The sequence below is a fragment of the Bubalus bubalis genome, chromosome 6 (genome assembly GCF_019923935.1).
Source record: "Bubalus bubalis isolate 160015118507 breed Murrah chromosome 6, NDDB_SH_1, whole genome shotgun sequence".
In the NCBI taxonomy this organism is placed as follows: Eukaryota; Metazoa; Chordata; class Mammalia; order Artiodactyla; family Bovidae; genus Bubalus; species Bubalus bubalis.
The window spans coordinates 34,671,151-34,697,847 of NC_059162.1; the positions used below are offsets into that span (position 1 = coordinate 34,671,151).

The 26,697-nt window shown below is 41.6% G+C and overlaps 2 protein-coding genes across 7 annotated transcripts in view; one reads left to right on the forward strand and one right to left on the reverse strand.

The window, feature by feature from the left end:
- Positions 1–26,697, reverse strand: part of GPSM2 (G protein signaling modulator 2) — a 112,769-nt gene that overhangs the window by 52,329 nt on the left and 33,743 nt on the right. For 2 of the 6 annotated variants that reach the window (XM_025288175.3, XM_044944618.2), the window contains exon 1: positions 596–735. The exons of 3 other annotated variants lie outside the window; for them this stretch is intronic. The gene's annotated coding sequence lies outside the window, so the exon portion shown is untranslated. Of the gene's footprint in view, positions 1–595; positions 736–26,697 lie in introns of those variants that run through there. One more of the 6 variants, XM_044944619.2, reaches the window with a different exon arrangement.
- The window catches only part of AKNAD1 (AKNA domain containing 1), a 52,665-nt gene continuing 50,791 nt past the window's right edge, over positions 24,824–26,697 (forward strand). The window contains exon 1 of the mRNA XM_045166221.1: positions 24,824–25,825. The gene's annotated coding sequence lies outside the window, so the exon portion shown is untranslated. The remainder of the gene's footprint in view (positions 25,826–26,697) is intronic.

Consider the following 26,697-nt stretch of genomic DNA (forward strand, 5'->3'; position numbering starts at 1 on the left):
GAAACTATAGGTTTCTTATTATTCCAAGATACTCTATAGATTTTCAGCAAAGGGCTTTCTTGACATTCAATGCTTACTAAAACTTTTTGCACCAACTATCAATTTCTATGGTAAAGCGACAGGTTGATTTCCCCCGAGTCCATTAACTTCAATATGGTAAACGCAGGTGTCTGACAAAGGCTGCCTGCTCTAGACAGCAAACTCACCACAAGAAACGCCATCCTTCTCGGATTTAATTCCACGGGGTTTCGCGTTTTTGTTTGTTACTCACACTCAGAATACGTAAGTTGTTCTTGTATCTACTGTCCTTTTTATTAAACGAACAAACTAGAGAAGAAAGCCCTTAGGATGTACTCTAATTTTTAAATGTCCAACCTGAAAGAAACTGAGTGCTCGACCCGGAGCGGGCTACTCCTCAACCCGAATTTCTGATTTCTCGACTTGCGTCCCCGCGACCACTCCGGCCCCCTCCTGACGCGAACAAAGGAGATCGCCCCCAGACCTTGGACACAGAGCCCGCCCCCTACTCACTCACACGCCCCCCTCCCTGTCACCTCCCTCCGTCTGGCGTCCGCAAACGCCCCTCCGAACTCACCTCCCGGGGGCCGGCGAGTGTAGGGAGCGCGGCGGAGACGGCGAAGCTGCAGCAGCAGAGGCCACCTGCGCAACAGGCGGGTGGCAGCGGCCTCTCCCGCGGGAGGTCCCCAAGCAGAGGCACCGCGGGAGGCCGGCGCGCGCCCCCCGCCCCCAGGTCACGTGGGCCAGAAGTCCCGATCCCTCCTCACTGCCCCCAGCGTCGGCCGCCACGCAAGGGTCCCGCAGCACCGCCCGCCCGCTACCGCGCCCCCCGTCTGCGCCTGCGCCCAGCTCCAGGCGCTCCCATTCAAACCGACAACGCCCCGCGTCTTTCGGACCCGCCAATGGCCGGCGGGAGGCGGGGCGATCGGCGCGCTGCCTCCGCCCCCCGGGCTGGGCTGGGCACTGCCTGTCAGGTTGAGGGAGGGCGTGTGGGCTCTTAGTCCCTCCGTTGCTCAAGGGTCTGTCCTCAACCACCAAAGCGAAGTTATTAATACTTTCCTGCCCTCCCGTTTCTTCTTCAGGCACTGACGAGTGGGCGAAAAATATCGTCCGCAAAGCGTCCTTCAGATGGGTCTGGCCGAGACCAGAAAGACCACTGAAAGACGGGAATCCCAAACAAGTGCCTCCTGCCCTGAAGGCTTGGTGCTGGCCCAGAGGCTGTCTCCCAGCGGCATTTGTGGGATGTTTGAGAAAGAGGGCTCTGTGAAAGGAACAGAGGGCCCCGTGTGAGAGTTTGAACAAGGCAGCCTCAGTTCTTGAGGCTGTGTGACAATTCCTGGTGTTCCCAGCTGTTAAAAAAGCAAACTTGTGTTGACTACAGAATCACTGGTTCCCAGGAAAATTGGAAGGCAGCTTTGCTGCGTTTTAAGCAGCTCCATTCCAAGATACACTAGGAAGAATACGCTTTATTTCCGCTCATTTCTTCTTCATATCAAGTTGACTGAAAAATGGGTCTGTTTGTTCTTTACAAAAATATTAAGATTATAGTCTCCTTGGTTTAATTATCTGATGAATTTAATCAGATTATTTCTCAAATAGATATTTCTCCACTAAAATGAAGTTTAAATGTTTTTACAGGCTGAAGAATGTGTTAAGAAAACTCCAGTTTCAGTATCTCTCTGAATGATGGCCGTAACCAGTGATCCAAGCAACATTCCTCTTATTAGGAACGCGTTACGGAAAAGTGGCTAAAATAACAGCTTTGGCATCAAATTAGACCTAGATTTGAGTTTTATCTCTGCCACTTACTGGTTGATTGACCTTGAACAGGTTGGTGGGTTAGTCGCTAAGTTGTGTCTGACTCTTGCGATCCCACGCCAGGCTCCTCTGTCCATGGGATTCTCTAGGTAAGAACACTGGAGTGGGTTGTCATTTCCTTCATCTTGAATGGGTCAGCTTTATCCTTTTTAGCCTTCAGTTCAGTTCAGTTGCTCAGTCGTGTCCGACTCTTTGCAACCCCATGAATTGCAGCACGCCAGGCCTCCCTGTCCATCACCAACTCCCAGAGTTCACTCAGACTCACATCCATCAAGTCAGTGATGCCATCCAGCCATCTCATTCTCTGTTGTCCCCTTCTCCTCCTGCCCCCAATCCCTCCCAGCATCAGAGTCTTTTCCAGTGAGTCAACTCTTCCCATGAGGTGGCCAAAGTACTGGAGTTTCAGCTTTAGCATCATTCCTCCAAAGAAATCCCAGGGCTGATCTCCTTCAGAATGGACTGGTTGGATCTCCTTGCAGTCCAAGCGACCCTCAAGAGTCTTCTCCAACACCACAGTTCAAAAGCATCAGTTCTTAGTTTCCTCAAATGTAAAATACAGATAGTAAATCCTCTTTGAATAAGGGTGGTTGCGATGCTTAAGTGAGGAAAGTTTTAAGTGGTTAACCTGACTGCTCAATTACTGGTACCTATTATTATTGTCAACCACTACCCTTAATATCAGGAGCTTATAAACACCTGAATTAACTGGCTGGTCTGGGGAGGCCTTACAAATAGCTGTGAAAAGAAGAGAAGTGAAAAGCAAAGGAGAAAAGGAAAGATATAAGCATCTGAATGCAGAGTTCCAAAGAATAGCAAGGAGATAAGAAAGCCTTCCTCAGTGATCAATGCGAAGAAATAGAGGAAAACAACAGAATGGGAAAGACTAGAGATCTCTTCAAGAAAATTAGAGATACCAAGGGAACATTTCATGCAAAGATGGGCTCGATAAAGGACAGAAATGGTAGGGACCTAACAGAAGCAGAAGATGTTAAGAAGAGGTGGCAAGAATACACAGAAGAACTATACAAAAAAGATCTTCACGACCAAGATAATCACGATGGTATGATCACTCACCTAGAGCCAGACATCCTGGAATGTGAAGTCAAGTGGGCCTTAGAAAGCATCACTACGAACAAAGCTAGTGGAGGTGATGGAATTCCAGTTGAGCTATTTCAAATCCTGAAAGATGATGCTGTGAAAGTGCTGCACTCAATATGCCAGCAAATTTGGGAAACTCAGCAGTGGCCACAGGACTGGAAAAGGTCAGTTTTCATTCCAATCCCAAAGAAAGGCAATGCCAAAGAATGCTCAAACTACCGCACAATTGCACTCATCTCACACACTAGTAAAGTAATGCTCAAAATTCTCCAAGCCAGGCTTCAGCAATACGTGAACCGTGAACTTCCTGATGTTCAAGCTGGTTTTAGAAAAGGCAGAGGAACCAGAGATCAAATTGCCAACATCCACTGGATCATGGAAAAAGGAAGAGAGTTCCAGAAAAACATCTATTTCTGCTTTATTGACTATGCCAAAGCCTTTGACTGTGTGGATCACAATAAACTGTGGAAAATTCTGAAAGAGATGGGAATACCAGACCACCTGACCTGCCTCTTGAGAAACCTGTATGCAGGTCAGGAAGCAACAGTTAGAACTGGACATGGAACAACAGACTGGTTCCAAATAGGAAAAGGAGTCTGTCAAGGCTGTATATTGTCACCCTGCTTATTGAACTTCTATGCAGAGTACATCATGAGAAACGCTGGGCTGGAAGAAGCACAAGCTGGAATCAAGATTGCCGGGAGAAATAGCAATAACCTTAGATATGCAGATGACACCACCCTTCTGGCAGAAAGTGAAGAGGAACTAAAAAGCCTCTTGATGAAAGTGAAAGAGGAGAGTGAACAAGTTGGCTTAAAGCTCAACATTCCGAAAATGAAGATCATGGCGTCTGGTCCCATCACTTCATGGGAAATAGATGGGGAAACAGTGGAAACTGTGTCAGACTTTATTTTTGGGGGCTCCAAAATCACTACAGATGGTGATTGCAGCCATGAAATTAAAAGACGCTTACTCCTTGGAAGGAAAGTTATGACCAACCTACATAGCATATTCAAAAGCAGAGACATTACTTTGCCAACAAAGGTCCGTCTAGTCAAGGCTATGTTTTTTCCAGTAGTCATGTATGGATGTGAGAGTTGGACTGTGAAGAAAGCTGAGCGCCGAAGAATTGATGCTTTTGAACTGTGGTGTTGGAGAAGACTCTTGAGAGTCCCTTGGACTGCAAGGAGATCCAACCAGTCTATTCTAAAGGAGATCAGTCCTGGGTGTTCATTGGGAGGACTGATGCTAAAGCTGAAACTCCAGTACTTTGGCCACCTCATGCGATGAGTTGACTCATTGGAAAAGACTCTGATGCTGGGAGGGATTGGGGGCAGGAGGAGAAGAGGACGACAGAGGATGAGATGGCTGGATGGCATCACTGACTCAGTAGACATGAGTTTGGGTGAACTCCGGGAGTTGGTGATGGACACGGAGGCCTGGCATGCTGCAATTCATGGGGTCGCAAAGAGTCAGACACAACTGAGCAACTGAACTGAACTGAACTATTTCAGGTATTATAATCCCTTCTTACTCATCTTTTTGGGGTATTGATTCAAAAGCCACAAAGGAAGTACAGCAAATTCAACATGTCCAAAATGAATCATCATTTCCTCATTTCCCCCTTTCAAGTCTTCTCTTACACATATGACTTTCTGTCATTCATATTAGTTACCTCCATCTTACTCAAGATGAATATCTTTTAAAAGGTGTAAATCAGATTATGTCACTCCTTTCCTTGAAAACCTTTAGTGACTTCTCATTTGGTTTAAAATGAAATCTAAATTTCTTACCATGACCCACAAAACCCTACTCCATCTTCCCCTGCCCACCTCTTCACTCTCTTGAATTTCTCCCTCCAGAGGGTTCACTTCCCTCCAAGGATACAGGACCCTAGAATAGACTAAGCCTCAGGGTTCTCTCAGGGCATTCCCTGTCAGTTCCCTTTGCAAGTTTTTTCCCCCTAGGCTCTTTAAATGCTTGGCTTCTTTTCAGCCCTCAGCTTTCAGCTTATTCATCACAGTATTCAGCAAATATTTACTGAGTATTTGCTATGTATTAGGAACTGTTCTCTCTGTGTGTGCAGCTCAGTTGTGTCCAACTCTTTGCAACCTCATGGACTGTAGCCCACCAGGTTCCTCTGTCCGTGGTATTCTCCAGGCAAGAATACTGGTGTGGGGTGTCATTTCCTTCTCCGGGGATCTTCCCAACCCAGGAATTGAACTCGCATCTCCTGTGTCTCTTGTGTCTCCTGCATTGGCAGGCGGGTTCTTTACCACTGGTGCCACCTGGGAAGCCCTAGGTGCTGGGAATATAGTAGTGAGCAGGACAGAACACAGCCCTGCCCTCATGGAATTCAATTAAAATAAATAAGAACGATATCAATGAGGAGAATTCAAAGCAGGGGAATGTGAGAGTGACTGAATGACAGCTCTATATTGAGTGTCAAGGTAAGACAGGCCACTCTGAGAAGACAGTATTCAAACTGAGATTTTAATAATCAAAAAGAGACAAGTTTCCAGCACAACTCAGGGAAGAGCACATTAGGCAGAAGGGAACCTCCAATCCAAGGACTAAATTTTAATGTGAGGAGTAGCTTTGTGTGTTTGAGAAGCTGGAAGGAGGCTGAGGAGAGCTTACAGCTCCAGTAGGCCTTTGTAAACCAGGGAAATATGTTTGGGCTTTATTGTTTAAATGTTATAGAAGCCAGTAAGAGATTTTAAACATGGGAATAACTTAATCTGTTTATATATTTTTTTAAAAAGTACTATGGAATAAATCTAGAATTTGAGACATTCTATAAGACAACTAGCCCAGACTCTTGGTATGCATTATTGTTTACAAAAAACAGCCCAGGAAAAGTTCAAGAATCTTGATGGGGTTCTATATCAGAGGCGGGTAGGGGATAGAGAGAGAAAAAAGAGTTGAAGAAAAGTGACTATAAAAGACAGTTGAAAAGCAACCGGGAAATTTTGAATATAGACTGTATATTAGACAATATTATGGAATTACTGTTCATTTTCTTACATATAACATGAAATTATGGCTATATAGAATTTTTTATTTTTAGAAGATGCAAGCTGAAATATTAAGGGTAAAGAGCCATGACTTCTGAAACTTATATTCAAATGGCTCAGCAAAAGAGAGAGAAATAGAAACCAAGTATTAACAATTGGGTCTAGATAAAGATATATGGGGAGGTGTGTGTGTGTGTGTGTGTCTAGATAAAGATATATGGAGGGGTGTGTGTGTGTGTGTGTGTGTGTATGTATGTATAGCTTCCCTAGTGGCTGAGTGGTAAAGAATCTATCTGCCAATGCAGGAGATGCAGGTTCAATCCCTGGATCATCAGGAAGATCCCCTGGAGAAGGAAGGGGCAACCCACTACAGTATTCTTGCCTGGGAAACCCCATGGAAAGAGAAGCCTGGTGGGCTACAGTCCATAGGAGTAGCAAAAAATTTGGACACAACTTAGCAACTAAACAGCTATATATATAGATAGATAGATAGATACTATTCTTGCACTATTGTATAAAGTATAAGATACTATTCTTCTACTATAACTATACTATACATATATAAGTATATATATATATATATATAGTATATATACTAAACTATAGTATATACACACTATTCTTGTACTATACTATTCATATATTATTGTTTTACCTTTTCTGGAAATTTGGAATTTTTCAGAATAAAAAATTGGAAGAAAATCACTTTGTAGACTTCCATTTCTGACAGTAATGAAATAGTCTCACTCTCAGACTGAAAGCAACTTAAAATGGTTTTAAATATTTTTTAAAAAAATAGAAAATTTGTTAATAAATTTAGCATGAAAGTAAGGACTGATTACTCAGAAGCCAAAAACTAGTAAGAGATAAGTAGAATGCTGAAACCAAGCTTTGTCTTGGCTAAACCAGATGAATTAGAGTTTTAGTTGTCATGGTCTCATGAGGCATAGAAAGAAGAAACAAAGGCCAGGTTCCTGACAAGATGAGAAATTTCATAAGAGACTCTACACATAAAGCCAGGATCCCCCAGAAGGTCTCTTCAGCCTTTTTCCAGAAGACTACAAGAGAAAGTTACCTATAAGCAGCCTTAAAGTAGGATGGAGGGGGAAAAACCTCCTCTGAGACTTTTTTTAACCAAAGGCAATAATCTTGTCCATCTGAGTTGTCTGAAAAAACTCAAGCACATAATTTACCTTAAAGTGGTTTCAGGTTGGTGGTGCTCTCACAGAGCTGGCAAAGGTAAACCAGGTCACATTTAAAGAAATCTAAATGCTATAGGCTGAATGTCTGTGTCCCTGCAAAATTCACGTTTAAACCTAATCCTCAGTGTGACGGTATCTGGAGATAAGGCCTCTGGGTGGTAATTAGGTCCTAAGAGTGGGGCCCTTGTGAATGAGAATAGAGCCTTTATAAAGACGACCTCAGAGGACAACCTCACCCCTCTACCATGTGAAACAAAGTGAGGTGATGGCCTTCTGTGAATCAGAAAATGGGCCTCACCAGACACCGAGTCTGCCAGCGCCTTGATCTTGGGTTACCAGGCTTCAGAACTACGAGGAATAGGTGTTTTATTCATATAATGGTATCTTACTTTATGGTATTTTGTCAACCCAAGTGGACTGTAACACCAGCTTAACCCACATCCCAAACATTTCTACAGAAAAACTTACAAAAGTGAACTCTCAAATCACAAATCATACAAAGAGACATCTTGTACAAGAATTAACAGAAATAGAAAAAAACAAAAAATAAATAAAAAAATCTCAGACAACAGAATCAAATACATATAGACTTTAAAACTAGAATTGATTATAGCCATGGATTATAAATAAGTATGTTTAATATGATAAAAGAAAATATAAATAACAAAGTTCTACAAAAATGAATGGCTAGTTTAAAAAAATCTAGACTTAAAAAAAATTTTTTTAATCCATAATAATTAGAATTTGACAGGTTTAACAGCAGATTAGACATGCTGAAGAGAATCGGCAAATTGGAAGATAGAACTGAACTAGTTTTTTCATATAAAAGAATCACAGAGGATAGAGTAAGAAGATCTAATACATGTCTGATTGAAATTCTATGATGAGAAAAGAAGCAGATAATACTTTCAAGCAGGATTTAAAGAAAATTTACACCTAGACATGAGATAATGAAAATGCAGAGCACTGAAAACAAAGAGGTAAGCTTAAAACCAGCAAGAGAGAAATGACCAATTACCTACAATGGAACAAAAATGAGGCAGACATGTGACTTTGCAACTGCAAAAAAAGTAAACCAGAAGAAGAATATCTTTGATATTATGGTCAGAGAAAATGACTGTCAGTCTCAAATTATTTAACCAGTGGAAATAGCTTTCAAAAATGAGGATTAAATGCATTTTCAGGTAAACAAAAACTGACTTTGCCTTTACAGAGCCTCACTGACTGAAGCTGTATGGGTTCTCTGTCAAGAAGGAAAATGATCTTGGATAGTTAAGGATGCAGGAAGGAAACGGTGACTATATTAAGTGGTAAATATTAATAAATACATATAAACAACTATTAATTGATGTCATTTTTCTTTCTCACCTTGTAAACTCAATCAATCATCTATTCAATAACATATAGATTGAAGTGCCTATTGTGTGGCAAACACTATGCTGGATACTAGGAAATCAGCAGTGGTGCTCTTACTGCACATTTCTAGATGACCCCCTGAAACACAGGCTTCCTTGAGCTTTTCCAGCGCCTTGCAGAAGGAAGAGAGCAATGAGTGTGTATAACCTTAAACCTGCTGGGTTTTCAGGATAGATCCAGCTTAGCTTTTTTTTTTTTTTTTTTTAAGCTGAAGTTGGATAGCTGGACTTTTCTCTAAGTTATAAATGACACCATTGAATCAACACGAATTTGAATAACCAGGTAGATAACACCTGTTGCTTCCAACAAATCTATCAGAGAATAATAACAGTGCTCCCTTTACTGAAAGAAAGAAAGAATGATGGGTGTGGAGGTTCCTCAGCAAGAATGTAAGCATGGCAGCTCTACCTTTTGGAATAAAACAGAAAAAATTAAGGGGAAGGAGCTTTCTAAAGGAACGCCTAAGAAAAGGGCCATGGGAAAGAGACCTCAAAATGCAGGAGGAAATAGCCTATTAACAGGCTTGATCTTTGATCTGAAATGGAGAGTTAATCAATCAATCATAATAGCTAAGATTGCTGTGCTATGCTAAGTCACTTCAGTCGTGTCCAACTCTGTACGACCCCATAGACGGCAGCCCATCAGGCTTCCCGTCCCTGGGATTCTCCAGGCAAGAACACTGGAGTGGGTTGCCATTTCCTTCTCCAATGCATGAGAGTGAAAAATGAAAGTGAAGTCGCTCAGTCGTGTCCGACTCTTAGCGACCCCGTGGACTGTAGCCTACCAGGCTCCTCCGCCCATGGGATTTTCCAGGCAAGAGTTCTGGAGTGGGGTGCCATTGTAAGATTAATTGATGCTAAATATGCACCAGGCACAGTTCTAAGCACTTTACATGCTTAAGGATTATACCTGTACCTTGACTGATATAAGGACTAAATGAATTAATACATGTAAATTGCTTAGGACAATACCTAGTGCATATAAATACTATATACTTTTTGCTATTATTATTGTTTTAGTTAGGACTTATTTTCACAGCAACCCTATGAAGTAGGTACTAATATTAACCCCATTTTACATAATATAAGGTTGGCTTCCCTAGAAGCAGATCCTGAGACAGGGATTTAGAGCCACAGGATTTATTGAGACCTCTACAGGAGGAACCTATAAAGAGCAGTGAAAGGGATAGGGAACAGAAAAGAGCTGAGCAAGAATAACTCCAAGGAAATCTTAGCCTTGGTTTGATTCATAGACGGAGGGCTCTAGAGTCTAGAGCATAAACCTCACTTTAGAGAAGGGTGCTGACTTTTTGTTCCCTCTATCGCATGGGCCGAAATGTAACTTCCCCAGGTATGGCAGCTCCCTCTAGTGCAAACTCCACAGAGAGGAGAGCAGCTGTAATCCTTAGGAGCCAGTCTCACAGCAGCTGGGAGATGTTTATTAGTAAAGGGCCTCTGAATAGGGCCTCTGTATAGCACCCACCACAGCTGGTAAATAGCAGAGCCAGTATCGTCTCTCCCTATACTGCCTCTTGTGAAGTCAAAAGGAAAATGGTAAATGGAGACATATGTGACTGACAAAGGGTCAGTACTAAATACTTAGTATTTAAAGAGCTCTTACAATGAATGAAACAACCCAACAGGAAAAAGAAAGGCAACAACCTGATAAAAAGGCAAAGGACAGGGACCAACACTTTACAATGGAAATTCAAAAAACCACAATGAGCCCACAAATGAACTTCAGCTTCACTAGTGTTTCAATAAATGTAAATTAAAACAATGGGACATCTTTTTTGCCTATTATATTGCAGATTTTAAAGGATGATAATACTGTTGGTGAGAGTATGTGAAATTACTCCTTTCATGTGCTGCTGTTGGGGCTAGAAACTGGTATTACCATTGCTGAGGGAGATTCTGTAATACATATAAAAAACCTCTGTACATCTTGACCAAATAATTCCATTTTTATGGTTTTACATAAATGATTGGACAAGTGCCCAAAATAAATGAACCAGATGTTCATTACATTCACTAATCATTTTTAATATGGAAACATTAGACACAACTTACATGTCCAGAGGATTGGTGAAAATAGTTATTAATCCATGTAATGGAATATCATGTAGCCATTAAAAATTATGGCTGGTTGGCACAGAAAGATATTCTCAATGTATTGGATTGAATTCTTTAAAGAGCATGTTATGGATTTCTCTGGTGGTGTAGTGGTAAAGAGTCCCCCTGCCAATGTAGGGGACACAGGTTCCATTCCTGGTCCTGGAAGATTCCACATGCCGTGGAGCAACTAAGGCCATACTCACAACTACTGGAGCCTGTGAGCTCCAAGGTCTGCAAGTCACAACTACTAAGCCCATGCATTGCAACCACTGAAGCCCACATACCTGCAGCCTGTGCTCTATAACAAAAAGAAGCCAATGAAACTAGAAGCCTGCGCCTCTGCAAAGCAAAGAAGATCTGCTGCTGACAAAAATAAATAAATTAAAATTTTAAAAAGAGCATGTAATAAAACTATAAATATTAATATGTTCTAACATTTTATAATATGCTCATTACTTTTTAGTTACTCTTGTAATAAAATAACTGGTCATATTGTGGATAATAGATAAATGAGCAAACTACTGAAATAATGCACAAATAAATAAAAATAGCCAATAAGCATATGAAAAATGTCCAGCCACACCAGTTATCAAAGTACTTCAAATTAAAACAACACTGAAACTACTTTTTTGACAAAGATTTTTTAATTGTTACTATTTAGTGTTGCAGAGTATATATCAACATATCACTCCCAGGTTGTTGATGAGAATATATGCCTTTTGAAACTAATTTATATAGTATATATATTAAGAGCATTAACATATTTATACTCTGTCCTAATACTTTCTCACCTAAGAATTATTTCAAGAGGAAATAATTTAAAATACAAGCAAGAATGTTTACTGTTAGGTTATTTTAAAACATTGAAAAACTGGATACAACATAAATGTCTGTCATTAGGGAAATGATTAATTATAGTATAGCTATAGAGTGGATATCGGAGAAGGCCATGGCAACCCACTCCAGTACTCTTGCCTGGAAAATCCCATTGACGGAGGGGCCTGGTGGGCTGCAGTCCATGAGGTCGCTAGGAATTGGACACAACTGAGCGACTTCCCTTTCACTTTTCGCTTTCATGCATTGGAGAAGGAAATGGCAACCCACTCCAGTGTTCTTGCCTGGAGAATCCCAGGGGCAAGGGAGCCTAGTGGGCTGCCATCTATGGGGTCGGCGCAGAGTCTGACACGACTGAAGCGACTTAGCAGCAGCAGAGTGGATATAACTTTTAAAAAAGGTTTTTATTTCAAAGTTTTTAATAACACAGGGAAATATTCTTGGTGTTAAGTGAAAAAAAGCATGTTGCAAAATTGTTTGTATATTATGACCCCAACTATATAAAACATGTGGCTCAGACAGTAAAGAATTTGCCTGCACTGCAGGAGACCTGGATTCGATTCTTGGGTCAGGAAGATCCCTTGGAGAATGAAATGGCAACCCACTCCAGTATTCTTGCCTGGGAAATCCCATGGATAGAGGTGCTTGGAGGACTGCAGCCCATGGCGTTGCAGAGAGTCTGACACACCTGATCTACTAACACTTGAAGAAAGAATTTGAAGCATTTTGACTCTACGGTTTTTGCTACTTTCACATTTTTTATTAAAGAGAAACAGGAATATTTTTAAGTTTAAAAATGAAGAAAAAGTACTATGGATTTGTATATCCCCTCCATAAGGGCACATCTCTGTCATTTCCTTCTGGTGGCTTTGTATAAAAATTACTTAGATATGAAATGGGATTAATAGCTTAGGAGTGAGGGGATCACAGAGTTTAGGAGTCTGGCGGTGGTGAGGAAATGCATCCTAAGCTGGGATGACCAACCATTTCTGGACTGAGGGAGCCACAGGATGCCAAACTTTTTCTCTTAAATCAGGACAGGATTGGTAAAGACAGGTGAGTTTGTCAACCTTTAGGGCTTGTGGAAGAAAGAAGGTAAGTGTAAGAAGCCTGTCTGAGAAAGAGAAGTGGTTCAGGGCTTTATCAGGAAACAATTGTGGTCTTTTACAGAGTTAATTCCTGGGGTTCTCTAAAGTTGCACTAGATGGTTAGTATCGTAGCATAATAGCAGTTCTGGAGTCTGCCTGTTAGCAAAACAGTCAGGTGCTCTTACTTCACATGGCATCATGTGTGAAAGAAGTTGCACAATGAAACTTACTTACTACCCTATTATTCCCAAAGGTCACTTAGGAGGGTGGATTGCTTAAAAAGGAAGCGAGACTCTTATGACTCCCCTATTGTCTGACTTCTAAGAGTTTATTTGTCTCTGGGATAGTGTGAGTACTCAGAAGTTCTCCTCTGAAGATAATACCCATGTTTTATAATGCTATTATCAGTTTTAATTATGGGATTGCAAATGTGCCCAGAGGTTCCCTTTGAGAAGGGAATCAGGCAAATCTAAATTGTATTCACTTAGAATTCCTTCTACCTTTAAATGGCATTGAAACATGTAAAATATCATGTATGAAATGAGTTGCCAGTCCAGGTTTGATGCACGATACTGGATGCTTGGGGCTGGTGCACTGGGATGACCCAGAGGGATGGAATGGGGAGGGAGGAGGGAGGAGGGTTCAGGATGGGGAACACATGTATACCTGTGGCGGATTCATTTTGATATTTGGCAAAACTAATACAATTATGTAAAGTTTAAAAATAAAATAAAATTAAAAAAAAAAAAAGAATTCCTTCTACCTTTAATAATAACTAGACCCCACCTCAGACAGGTGTCACTGACATTTTCCAAACAGTCATTTCATTTTGTTGAGTAGGACTTCAGTAGGACCTGGAACTCAGAGTCACAAAGGACTCAGTTAACTTTTAGAGATGCCCTACTTCCCAGTTAGCTCAAATTCCTCCCAAGAAGTTGGGTGTAGTCATCCTACAGATACTTGCCAGCTAGCTTGCTGGGGGGTTGTGCAGAAAAGAGCACATCTTTTAAGAATATTGAATTTAAGAATATTGAGCAACAACTCCACATTCAGTTCGGTTCAGTTCAGTTGCTCAGTCGTATCCGACTCTTTGTGACCCCATGAATCGCAGCACGCCAGGCCTCCCTGTCCATCACCAACTCCCGGAGTTCACTCAGATTCACGTCCATCGAGTCAGTGATGCCATCCAGCCATCTCATCCTCTGTCGTCCCCTTCTCCTCCTGCCCCCAATCCCTCCCAGCATCAGAGTCTTTTCCAATGAGTCAACTCTTCGCATGAGGTGCCAAAGTACTGGAGTATCAGCTTTAGCATCATTCCTTCCAAAGAAATCCCAGGGCTGATCTCCTTCAGAATGGACTGGTTGGATCTCCTTGCAGTCCAAGGGACTCTCAAGAGTCTTCTCCAACACCACAGTTCAAAAGCATCAATTCTTCAGCGCTCAGCCTTCTTCACAGTCCAACTCTCACATCCATACATGACCACAGGAAAAACCATAGCCTTGACTAGACGGACCTTTGTTGGCAAAGTAATGTCTCTGCTTTTGAATATGCTATCTAGGTTGGTCATAACTTTCCTTCCAAGGAGTAAGCGTCTTTTAATTTCATGGCTGCAGTCACCATCTGTAGTGATTTTGGAGCCCAGAAAAATAAAGCCTGACACTGTTTCCACTGTTTCCCCATCTATTTCCCAAGAAGTGATGGGACCAGATGCCATGATCTTCGTTTTCTGAATGTTGAGCTTTAAGCCAACTTTTTCACTCTCCTCTTTCACTTTTATCAAGGGGTTTTTGAGTTCCTCTTCACTTTCTGCCATAAGGGTGGTATCATCTGCATATCTGAGGTTATTGATATTTCTCCCCGCAATCTTGATTCCAGCTTGTGCTTCTGTGCTTCTTCCAGCCCAGCGTTTCTCATGATGTACTCTGCATAGAAGTTCAATAAGCAGGGTGACAATATACAGCCTTGACAGACTCCTTTTCCTATTTGGAACCAGTCTGTTGTTCCATGTCCAGTTCTAACTGTTGCTTCCTGACCTGCATATATGTTTCTCAAGAGGCAGGTCAGGTGGTCTGGTATTCCCATCTCTTTCAGAATTTTCCACAGTTTATTGTGATCCACACAGTCAAAGGCTTTGGCATAGTCAATAAAGCAGAAATAGATGTTTTTCTGGAACTCTCTTGCTTTTTCCATGATCCAGCAGATGTTGGCAATTTGATCCCTGGTTCCTCTGCCTTTTCTAAAACCAGCTTGAGCATCAGGAAGTTCACGGTTCACGTATTGCTGAAGCCTGGCTTGGAGAATTTTGAACATTACTTTACTAGGGTGTGAGATGACTCCACATTAGTGTCTGTAAATTCCCTTCATTGCTTCTATTCACAGCCGATTACAACTGCCCACCAGCTGCCCAGTAGTTTCATTGTGCAGCTTCTTTCACACATGGCACCATGTGAAGTAAGAGCACTTGACTGATTGCTTTGCCAACCGGCAGCCTCCAGGTCTGCTGTTAGGCTGTAACACTGACCATCAGGCTTTGAGACATTCATGAGTTCTCCGAGTCCCTTGAACCTGTTTAGGTGGCTTAGAGATATCTCCACTCTGTCATGCAAGGTATAAAGGCTAACTTTTAAGTCCAACTTTCTCAATTAAATTTCAATATGTATATGTCCTTCCACTAGGGAAGAGGAGGAAGAGGAAAGAAGACTGGACAGTCATTGAGCACCTCCCCATGTGTTGGACTCTGAGCAAGCCATTGTCTATACTTACCTCATTTAATCCCCACAAATACCCTTTATCCTCATATTGTGAATGAGAAAACCAAGGTTCTGATCATTTAGAAAAGTTAGTCAAGGTCCTCAATTAACAAGGAGTGAGCTGAGTCTTTTTTTTTTTTAACATGTGTGCTCTTTCCCCTCTTATCAAACAGCCAAATGGGTCTTTCTCCTTCCTTCCCCTCTTCCTCCTCACTCCCCATCTTTCTTCCACCAATATTTCATAATTGTGATAAATTTCATTAAAGAGATACACATGAGAGGGAGAGAGTAAAGGGATAAAGTAGGTGATTACATAGTTAATCCCACTAGGGGACTGTAAGTAGAAAAATTATGGGAGACCCTGTAAGTTAATGATTACTCGAGAGAGGCACACACAACCAAGCAGGCTTGCTAAGCAACAAAACGAGGCAGCAGAGGCACAAGACATGCCGCCAAACCATGAAATGATGGTGGCATGAGAGGCACATCCTGCCCAGTGAGCTCAATAAGTTAATGATCCCTAGGACATGCCCTCTGAATACATAAAAAACAATTTGTGGACCTAGCTTGACCATGAAGAGACAAGAAAACTCTCCTGCTCAACCTAGAGGAGGAGCTGATAATGGAAGCATGATGTCTACTCAAGAAAGAGTTTTTCTCCCCCTCCCTACTTTTCCTTGGATTGTGAAAAAGACTGCTTCTAAGCCTCTCAAGCATCCAATTCTAATAGATCACTTCTTATCGATCACTTTACCTCTCACTGAATTTTATCCACACTGAGACATAAAGGACTACGGTACCAGAGCTCTTGGGAGCCACGGAAACACCACTCAAATGGTTTCAAACAGAGTGCTCTGAAGCCTCATATCATGTGAACCAGAACTACTACAGGACATGAGGGAAGGTTCTGGAGGAAGAGGAATGCTAAGAGACCAGTAAGAAATATGCAGGTAGAAAAACCTACTGTATAGCACAGGGAACGCTGCTCAATATTCTGTAATAATCTAAATGGGGAAAGAATTTGAATATATATGTATAACTGAGTCTCTTTGCTGTACACCTGAAACTAACATACATTGTTAATCAACTATGCTCCAGTACAGAATAAAGATTCTTTTAAAAAAGAAAGAAGCAGGTGGAAAGAAGAAAGGTGGGACAGACACTTTTTAAGTAGAGTGAACAGCACGAAGGGAAGTCCCCATGGTGGAAAGGAGGCGGGGCTGTTGGAGGAGCGGAAGAAATGAAGTGCAGGGGGTATGAGGGCAGAGTGGAGCTCAGCAGTCCGTGAGGCAGACCGGGGCCAAGGAAAGTGAGTGCTTGTAGCTGGGGGAGAGGATCCTGTCCTTCACTGAATCGTTTCACTCTGACCCGAAGCACTAAGGAACAGGAGTATTTTCACTCTTCACCAAGAAAACACTTTTTTGCCTTTGGAGTAGTGTTTCTTAACGAAGGCCCTATCGGCACTGGATGTGACTGATCTAGGTACAAGACGGCTCTGTCCCTTTCTTTCAGACTGGTCTCCAGGTAATAAGGGCTTCCCTGGTGGCTCAGACAGTAAAGCATCTGCCTGTACTGTGGGAGACCCAGCTTTGATCCCTGGCTTGGGAAAGATCCCCTGGAGAAGGAAATGGCAACCCACTCCAGTACTCTTGCCTGGAAAATTCCATAGACGGAGGAGCCTGGTAGGCTACAGTCCATGGGGTCGCAAAGAGTCGGACACGACTGAGCGACTTCACTTTTCCAGATAATAAATGCCAGCAGGAAATTTTTTCCCCCTAGACCAGGCACTATGATGACCCAAAATACCCCACACATTTCTGAAACCTCCTGAGTGGTTCTGCCTCTCACTGAGAAGATTTTTCTCTAATTTGGGCTGCAAGAATCATTGCCACCAACTTCATGACTTCTTTATCCTTTCCTCTCTCAACATCCAAACTCCTCTTCTGCTAGATGTCCTTCCTACAGACATGCTAATGGTGCTGATGTTTGTCTCTATGACATATTGGGTGTGTTTTTAAAAAAAATTATTTATTTATTTGGCTCTGCCAGGTCTTAGTTGCAGCATGTGGGATCTTTAGTTGTGGCATGTAGAACTCTTAGTTCCCTGACCAAGGATGGAATCCAGGCCCCCTGCATTGCAAGTATGGAATCTTAGCTACTGAATCACAGGGGAAGTCTCCTGGGGGCATTTTAATTCCATGCAGTAACTGTGGAGTCTGCTATGTATCAAGGTTGGGAGTACAGATAGGCTAGTGACAGACAAAGCTTACACAAGGGACAGAGGAGGCAGAGGAGGAAGTGATGACCTCTCCTGGCCCACGAGGCCAGGGAGGATGGACATTTTACAGGTTGAGGAGGCAGCAGCACATTTTATGGAGACATAATATACCCAGTGAGCTTGGCAGCTGTAAAGAGCTTGGCATTGTTGAAGCATGAATTTCAAGTCGAGGTGTGGCAGGAAGACCGGTTGGAGAGAGGGGCAGCCACAGTTCACCAAGGGCCTCACATGCCATGATTAGGAGCTGAGAGAACATGCAAAATAAACTCCTAAATGTGGTATACTTACAAATTTTCAATCATCCTGAAATGACAACATCTGAATGAGATGTTTACGTTTTCTAGGGACTTCCCTGCCAGTCCAGTAGTTAAGACTCCACACTTCCAATGCAGGGAATACAGGTTCAATCCCCAGTCGGGAAAATAAGATTCCACATGCCATACATCATGACCAAAAAACAATAAAAAATAAAATACAGCTTCCAGAAAATCTGTTCAATCATTCATTCACTCACTAAACTTTTTAAAAATTTTTTCTAAAGCGCTATATACGCAAGGTCATGTCAGTGTGACACAGTTTCTCTTTGACTCTATAACCTCATTTATGAAGTTCCTGTGTGCCTTGGTAGATTTTAAAGTTTCTTTTCATGAACTTTTTAAACAGCTTTATTGAGGTATAGCTGACAATAAACAGCACACACTTTGAGTGCAGTTTTTTAAATTTCGTGTTTATGTGACATACATACACATTTATGAAACTATCGATACAGCCATCATATTCATCCATAAAAGCTTCCTCATGCTCCTTGGAAATCCCTCCCCCAACCTCCCTCTCAAACCCAGGCAACCACTGATATGCTTTCTGTCACCATAGATTAGTTTGCTTTCTGTAGAATTTTATATAAATATGTACTCTTTTTTTTAATTTTGGTCTGGTGCTGGTGCTCAGATGCTCAGTCATGTCAGACTCTTTGCAACCCCATGGACTGTAGCCTACCAGGCTCCTCTGTCCACAGGGATTCTCCAGGCAAGAATACTGGAATGGGTTGCCATGCCCTCCTCTAGGGGATCTTCCCAACCCAGGGATTGAACCTGAGTCTTTTACATCTCCTGCATTGGCAGAGGGATTCTTTACTACTAATGCCACCTGTGAAGCCCTGCTTCTTTCAAATAGCATCATTATTTTGAGATTCATCCATGTGATTTCATGTATCAATAGTTATCATTTTTTATTTTTTTATTTTATTTTATTTTATTTTTAATTTTATTTTATTTTTAAACTTTACATAATTGTATTAGTTTTGCCAAATATCAAAATGAATCCGCCACAGATTCCACTTTGAGCTATGCCCCCCTACAGTATTTACTGTATCTCCACAAATCTGCTCCATTGGATAACAAATTTGCTTCACATTAGGAGGTGCTTTGGGGATAATAATCCCCCCTGGAACTATGAGATACTGCTTGAGGAAGAGATGATGATGCATAAACCCTAGTTTTCTAAGAATTCTCCCAAATATAAGTGCTGTAATAAACAAAATAATGGAACCAAAATATGTCCACATCCTTGTCCCTAGAACCTTGAAAATACTACTTTACATGTCAAAAGGGATTTTATAAATGTGATTAAGATAGGGCTTTTGAGGTGAGAAGACTATCTTGGGTTATCTGAGTGGGGTCCTTTTGTAATCACGGGGGTCCTTGTAAAGGAAGAGGGAGGCAGGAGGAACCGAGTCAAAAAGAGACTGAAGATGCTTTGATGTTGGCTTTGAAGATAGAGGAAGGGGTCACAGGCCAAGGAATGTAGATAGCCTTAAGAAGCTGGGAAAGGCAATGGAATGGATTCCCCCCTAGAGCCTGTAGAAGGAATACAGCCTGCTGACCTTGATTTTAGCCCAGAGAAACCTATTCTTGGACTTCTGTCCTCTAGAATCAAAAGAAATTTTTGTTGCTTTTAGCCACTGCATTTGTGAAAATTTGTTATAGCAGCAATAGGAAACTGATACAAATACCAATCCTGTTTTAAAAAACCCCCAGTCTCTCTGTAACAACCTAGAGGGTGGGGGAAAGGGTGGGACGTAGGAGGGAGGTTCAAGAGGGAGGGGACTATATATGCGTATGGCTAATTCATGTTAAAAAAAATTTTTTTTAATGCTGGATCTGACCACTTCTCTTTTCTCTTCCATTTTGTGACACGTGGTCTAATAGGAATGGAAGCAGGTTGGATTTGGAATCAGACTGACATATCACAGCTGCTCCTCTGAGCTCATTTCCTCATCCTAAAGGAGGGGAGATGCAGTATTCATCTTTGGGGGGGCATAGAAAGAATTGATGAGATGATATACACAAATGATATTTCACATGCTAGTAAGGTTATGCTCAAAATCCTTCAAGCTGGGCTTCAACAACACGTGAACTGAGAACTTCCAGATGTTTGAGTTGGGGCAGAGGAACCAGAGATCAACTGCCAACATCCGTTGGATCATAGAAAAAGCAAGAGAATTCCAGAAAAATATCTACTTCTGCTTCATTGACTAAACTAAAGCCTTTGTGTGGATCACAACAAATTGTGGAAAATTCTTCAAGAAATGGGAATACCAGACCACCTTATCTGTCTTGTGAGAAACTTGTATGTGGGTCAAGAAGCAGCATTTAGAACTGGACGTAGAACAACTAACTGGTTCAAAATTGGGAAAGAAGTACGACAAGGCTGTATATTGTCACCCTGCTTATTTAACTTACATGCAGTGTATACCATGGGAAATTCTTGGCTGGATGAATCACAAGCTAGAATCAAGATTGCCAGGAGACATATCAATAACCTCAGACACAAGTGAAGAGGAACTAAAGAGCCTCTTGATAAAGGTGAAAGAGGAGAGTGATAAAGCTGGCTTAAAACTCAACATTCAAAAAACTAAGATCATGGCATCTAGTCCCATTACTTCATGCAAATAGAGGGGGAAAAGTGGAAGCAGTGACAGATTTTAGTTTGGGGGGCTCCAAAATCACTGTGGATGGTGACTGCAGCCATGAAATTAAAAGACGCTTGCTTCTTAGAAGGAAAGCTATGACAAACCTGGACAGCATATTAAAAAGCAGAGACATCACTTTGCCGACAAAGATCTGTCTAGTCAAAGCTATGGTTTTTCCAGCAGTCGTGTATGGATGTGAGAGTTGTACCATAAAGAAGGCTGAGCACTGAAGAATTGATGCTTTCTAGTTATGGTGCTGGAGAAGACTCTTGAGTGTCCCTTGGACCGCAAGGAGATCAAAACAGTCAGTCCTGAAGGCAATCAACCCTGAATATTTATTGGAGGGACTGATGCTAAAGCTGAAGTTCCAGTACTTCAGCCACCTGACGTGAAGAGCTGACTCATTGTAAAAGACCCTGAAGCTGGAAAAGATTGAAGGCAAAAGAAGGGAGCTGCAGAGGATATGGCTAAGTAGCATCACCAACTCAATGGACATGAATTTGAGAAAACCCCGGAAGACAGTGAATGACGGGGGAGGCTGGTGTGCTGCATCCATGGGTTCGCAGAGAGACATGACTTAGCAACTGAACAGCAACATACACAGAGGGCCCAGCACACAGTACACCCTCAATAAATAATCTTTTTCTTTACTTCCCACCTAACTTGATTGAAGAAACTCAATTTTCTTGCTAATGATGTGCTGTGAATTTTGGCTAAACTGCTTCTCCTCCTTCAACCTATTCCATGAGGTTAAAGGAAGATACCTGTTAAATCTCCAAGAGTGTTTATGAAGTCTCTTAGAGTTTGTAATGTGGCTAGATACTCTTGATTAAAAAGTATTATTTAGATGCAAAGTTCTGTTATCTTTTGAGTAGGTAATTATTTTCTGTCCTAAATGGTTCAGCACTATACTAAAGTTCCATTTCTGAGATAATGATGTTGCTTGAGAGGGTGACAAGATACGTCACCTGAGTGTTGTGAGTCTTAATTAACTAACATTTTTCACTTTTCAAGCCTCCACAAGCTTATCATAAAAAGCTAAATGTTGAGTATTATTTACTTTGTATATGGTGTCACTTCCAGTATTTTAATATAGCAACTAAAACTGCCCAATACAGGTTGGAATTTTAGCATTGGATTAGGCAATATTTACTTTACTTGGGGGAAGTCTAATTGAGAACTATTTGAAGAGCTTTGTGAGCTTCCCTGGTGTTCCTGTGGTTAAGAGTCTGCCTGCCAATGCATGGGACAAGGGTTCTATTCCTGGTGCAGGAAGATCCCACAGGCCTTAGTGAAACTAAGCCCGTGAGCCGCAACCACCGCACCAGCGAGCTAAAGCCTGTGCTCCACGACAAGAGAAGCCTCTGTGATGAGAAGCCGTGCGCTCCACCTAGAGAGTAGCCCCCACTCCTGGCAGCCAGAAAAAGCCCTCATGCAGCACAGCCAAAAATAAATATTTTTTAGAAATAAAAGCTTTGTGCTTTTAATTAGTATAAGAAAAGGGTAAGGGAAATAGTGCTATTATTTTTCTACAATGGTTTAGTTTTTAACAGATTTAAATGTCAAATTCTTATCTCTTAGATAATGCAATACAGATCGGTTTAAAAAGCTAAAATTTTGAAGTACTGAAAGAGATATTTATGTAACAATAAACAATATTTTTCAGCTAGCATTTATCAGACATTATGTGCCACACAGTGTTCTGAACTCTATGCATGCCTGAAAGCTAAACTAAGCACAATCCAGCCCCAACGTGCTACAGTGAGTTAGAGAGCCTTGCTATCTGGATGGATTTCCAGGTATATAACTGGTTCATCAGGATGGGTGTGAGGGTAGAGGAGGATTTGTACAGCTAAGGACTTTGTTCCATAGTAATGGCTACCTTTTGGGGGACATACTACATGACAGACACTGAACAAAGCCAAACATATTATCTTACTTTGTTCTTACATTAATCCTTTGAGATTGGAGAAGGCAATGGCACCCCACTCCAGTACTCTTGCTTGGAAAATCCCATGGACGGAGGAGCCTGGAAGGCTGCAGTCCATGGGGTTGCTGAGAGTTGGGCACGACAGAGCGACTTCACTTTCACTTTTCACTTTCATGCATTGGAGAAAGAAATGGCAACCCACTCCAGTGTTCTTGCCTGGAGAATCCCAGGGACGGGGGAGCCTGGTGGCCTGCCATCTACGGGGTCGCACAGAGTCGGACACAACTGAAGTGACTTAGCAGTTTGAGGTAGAGTTACAAAATGGGAAAATAAGATTCAGAGAAGTCAATTGTCCAAAATTGTGAGTATAGAGAGTGGCAGATCTAAGATTCAAACTCAAATCCTGCTGTCCCCTGAAGTGTCTGTGTGAGGTATAGACACTTATCCTGCTGCTGCTGCTGCTGCTGCTAAGTCACTTCAGTTGTGTCCGACTCTGTGCGACCCCAGAGATGGCAGCCCACCAGGCTCCCCCGTCCCTGGGATTCTCCAGGCAAGAACACTGGAGTGGGTTGCCATTTCCTTCTCCAATGCATGAAAGTGAAAAGTCAAAGTGAAGTCGCTCAGTCGTGTCCGACTCTTAGCGACCCCATGGACTGCAGCCCACCAGGCTCCTCCATCCATGGGATTTTCCAGGCAAGAGTTCTGGAGTGGGGTGCCATTGCCTTCTCTGACACCTGTCCTAAGTACTCAGAAATGTTGTGTGACTACAAGTATGTTTAAACCACAGAACAACAGGCTCCAGTCAGGGCGATCACTTTTTATCTGTTTAGATAATCATGTTTTCCTCATTTTCAATGCCAGGTATATTTCATTTTCTGTGAATTCATGTCCCTTGCTCTTTAGGGTCATTTCCTTATTGATTCAAATGATCTTTATTATAAAATACGTGGAAATATAAGAAAACATGACCAAGGAGTCATGATGAATTCCTCCTTCACCTTCAACTACCTTCACAAGCACAGTGCTGGGTTCTGTTGATTTTTCCTCCCAAATATGTCTTATGTCTTGAAAACATCCATTTCTTTCATCTTCACTTTCATCACCCACGCTAGGTCCTTTCAGCTTCCCCAACACACAGAGTTTTTTTCACCTTCTAGTCTTTGGGTACATTTCCCCTGTGCCCAGAACACTCTGCCCCAGCTCTCTGCATGGCTGCTTTTGCATCCTTCAGGCTCCAGTCTGAAAAGTATGTTCTCAGAGAGTTCTTCCCTGCCTATCTTATCTCAGGAAAGTTTTCCTTTCTTACATGCTTTTCCTATCTTTCAGAGTACTTATCACCATTTATAACACAAAATATTCTAAATCTTTTGCATGCAATTAATGAATTAATATTTGTAAAGTGCTTAGAGCAGCATAAGGCACATAAGTGCTATGTAAGTGATGATTAAAAAAAAAACCTCCCACGATCCTCGCAACCCTACTTGTGCTATTAATGTCACCTTTTTACAGAGGACAAACTGAGGAACAGAGAAGTTAAGCATCTTGTCCAAAGTTGCACAGCTAATAAGTAACAGAGTCTAGCTACAAGCTCAGTCATGGACCAAAATCTACATATCCAACCATTTTCTACACTTGCTTTTCAGTCCAGGACCTAGCATAGTTCGTTGCACCTACGAGGTACTTTCAATAAGTATCTGTTTAATAAATGAAGGGCTTCCCTGGTGGCTCAGATGATAAAGAATCTGTCTGCAATGCGGGAGACCTGGGTTTGGTTGGGAAGATCCCCTAGAGAAGGAATGAAGGAACTGCTCTATTAAGAAAATAAAATTTACCTGTAATCCTACCACATAGAGATTTTGGTATTCATACTTTAGATTTTTTTAAATGTAAGGTTTTACTTTTCATCAAAATCATAACTTTCAGAAATTATTTTGAGGAGTGTAGATCAAGCATCAGTACATAATGTATTTGACATTTTATTCTTTAAAACATTTATAATTTCAAGTGAATTTTCTTCCTTTAGAAAGTAGGTGGAAGGTGGGGAAAAGAAGGCTAAGTCTTTAAACAAATGATAAAGAATTTTCTTAAAATATTCTGGCCCTTCTTTATCTCTAGGTAGAGGTTGCCAAACTACAGCTAGAAAGTCTAGGGAAAGCATGAGATATTTTTTAAAATATTATACTTCTTTAAATCAAGTATGTTTTAAAATTTGTCATGAGAATTATCTTTAGAAAATCAACTGTTTAAAAATAAAATAAAATTTAAAAAAAAAAAAAGAAAATCAACTGGCAAGAGTTTTCTAAATATTCTGAAAGCACAGCAAAAGTCCATTGTTTACAAATCAACAACAGTCTATGATGATTACATGGCTATGTCAATGGGAAAATTAGATAAAAAGACAGTGCTACCCATAATGGGAAAGAAAAACAAGCAAAGGCTACCGGTAAACACCAACGGGAAGCTTCTGCAGATACTGGTTTGCTCAGTTTCAAAGGATTTTTTTTTGTTCTTTTAAAATAGTTTCAGGATAAATAACTTGTAGCAGCTGGTCATCAAATTCACATACACTCATGGAAGGCCCACACCACCAAGACTGACTATGAATAATACATCAGCTCTCAGGGGAGGACTGGGTTGGTCTGCTGCTCCTTCGCAGTGTTCTCCTTCTGCCATTTGACAATAGCAAGATGAAGCCAGACACCATGTGGGATGGTGTGTGGTTACAGCCACAGACACTGCATTCATGAGCACTCCACATTTCTGAGATAGAGTTAGCGGATAAGGACTACCAGAGCATAATCAAATGCAGTCATAGCAGTGGGAGCCTTGTATCACATTACCTTTGAAAATATTTTAATCTAGAAACACCATACATTGGATACAAAATCCATGACTACCTGACCTATCCCAGGCGTGGTCTGGGATATACTATTCCAAGATATCTCCTATTTGCTTTGGGTAAATAGAAATCTTGAGCTAGGAATAGAGAAAGTTTGAAAATTAAAACAGAGTCTAAGTATTTTTGAATGCTTTTAAAAGACAACGAAAAATGACAAGCTTAGATCACATCAGAGGCTCCTCATGTAGTCTTCAAAGCTGATTTCTTACAGTCAAAGGGACCCAGACGTGGCATGATTTTGAAGCTCAGACTTTGTTCTATTATTCAATTGCAGCCAACTTTCAACTATTGAGGAAAGAAGAAAGACGGTTTAGAATAACAGGATTGCTCGTCTGTATTGCAAGATCCTTCAAGCAGCTCACTACTTGATGTCTAGAGATCCCAGGATGGAGGTGAGTTTCTTTTGCTTCTGCTGTCATCTTATCGCTTTGTGTTGACGGCAACATGTGTTGTTTGAAGACTTAGAAAGTATTGATTTATGGGTTCAAAGTATCATTGGATCTTGTACTTAAAGCTCCTAACTGTAATTTAAGCACATTCTTAACAACACACATATAGAGAAGTAAGAAGATTTTGGATTATTGCATCATTGCCTCCAACACTCAGCTCCTATTTTCATTCCAGTCAGTAGGGTGGATCTTGGAAGAGTGGGGCTCAGGATTTGAGTGGTAAGTTCCTTAGTGGAAGGAGGCAGGGAAGTGTTGGTGGTGAGAATGCCTGTTTTTCCTCTGCCTCTGGGCCAGATACACCCTGATAGAGGCTAGCAGAGGTCTAAACACAGAGGGTAATGGGGACGAGGTTAAGAGACTGACACAGCCACATGGCCCCACAGTTTTTCTTCAAAGATGAAAACAGTCCTCTGATATATAACATCGTGTGTAACATCTGTATTACCACTAAATGGGTCTGGTAAATAGAACAAACATCACCTACCAGCCAGAAACGATTCCCTGACCATCTCTGGACTCCATCACTAAGGAGTCTTGGTTTTTCCATCTATAGACATTCTTAGTTGATTTCATCAGATTAACAGTCATCCCAGCCATGGCTATCTTCTCTTAAACTAGAGATATTAGTGAGGTCAGGCCAGCACTTGGGCACCAAATCCAGACTTCATAATAAAGTAAACCACGCAGGGAATAGATGTCAGCATGGTGAGCACTCTGCTGTTCATCCCTATTAGGGGATGACCGAGCTGTTTCCTCAGGGCCAGGTCACTGTGAGGTGCCGGCTGCGTTTGCTCAAAGTGTTCACTCGGAGGGTG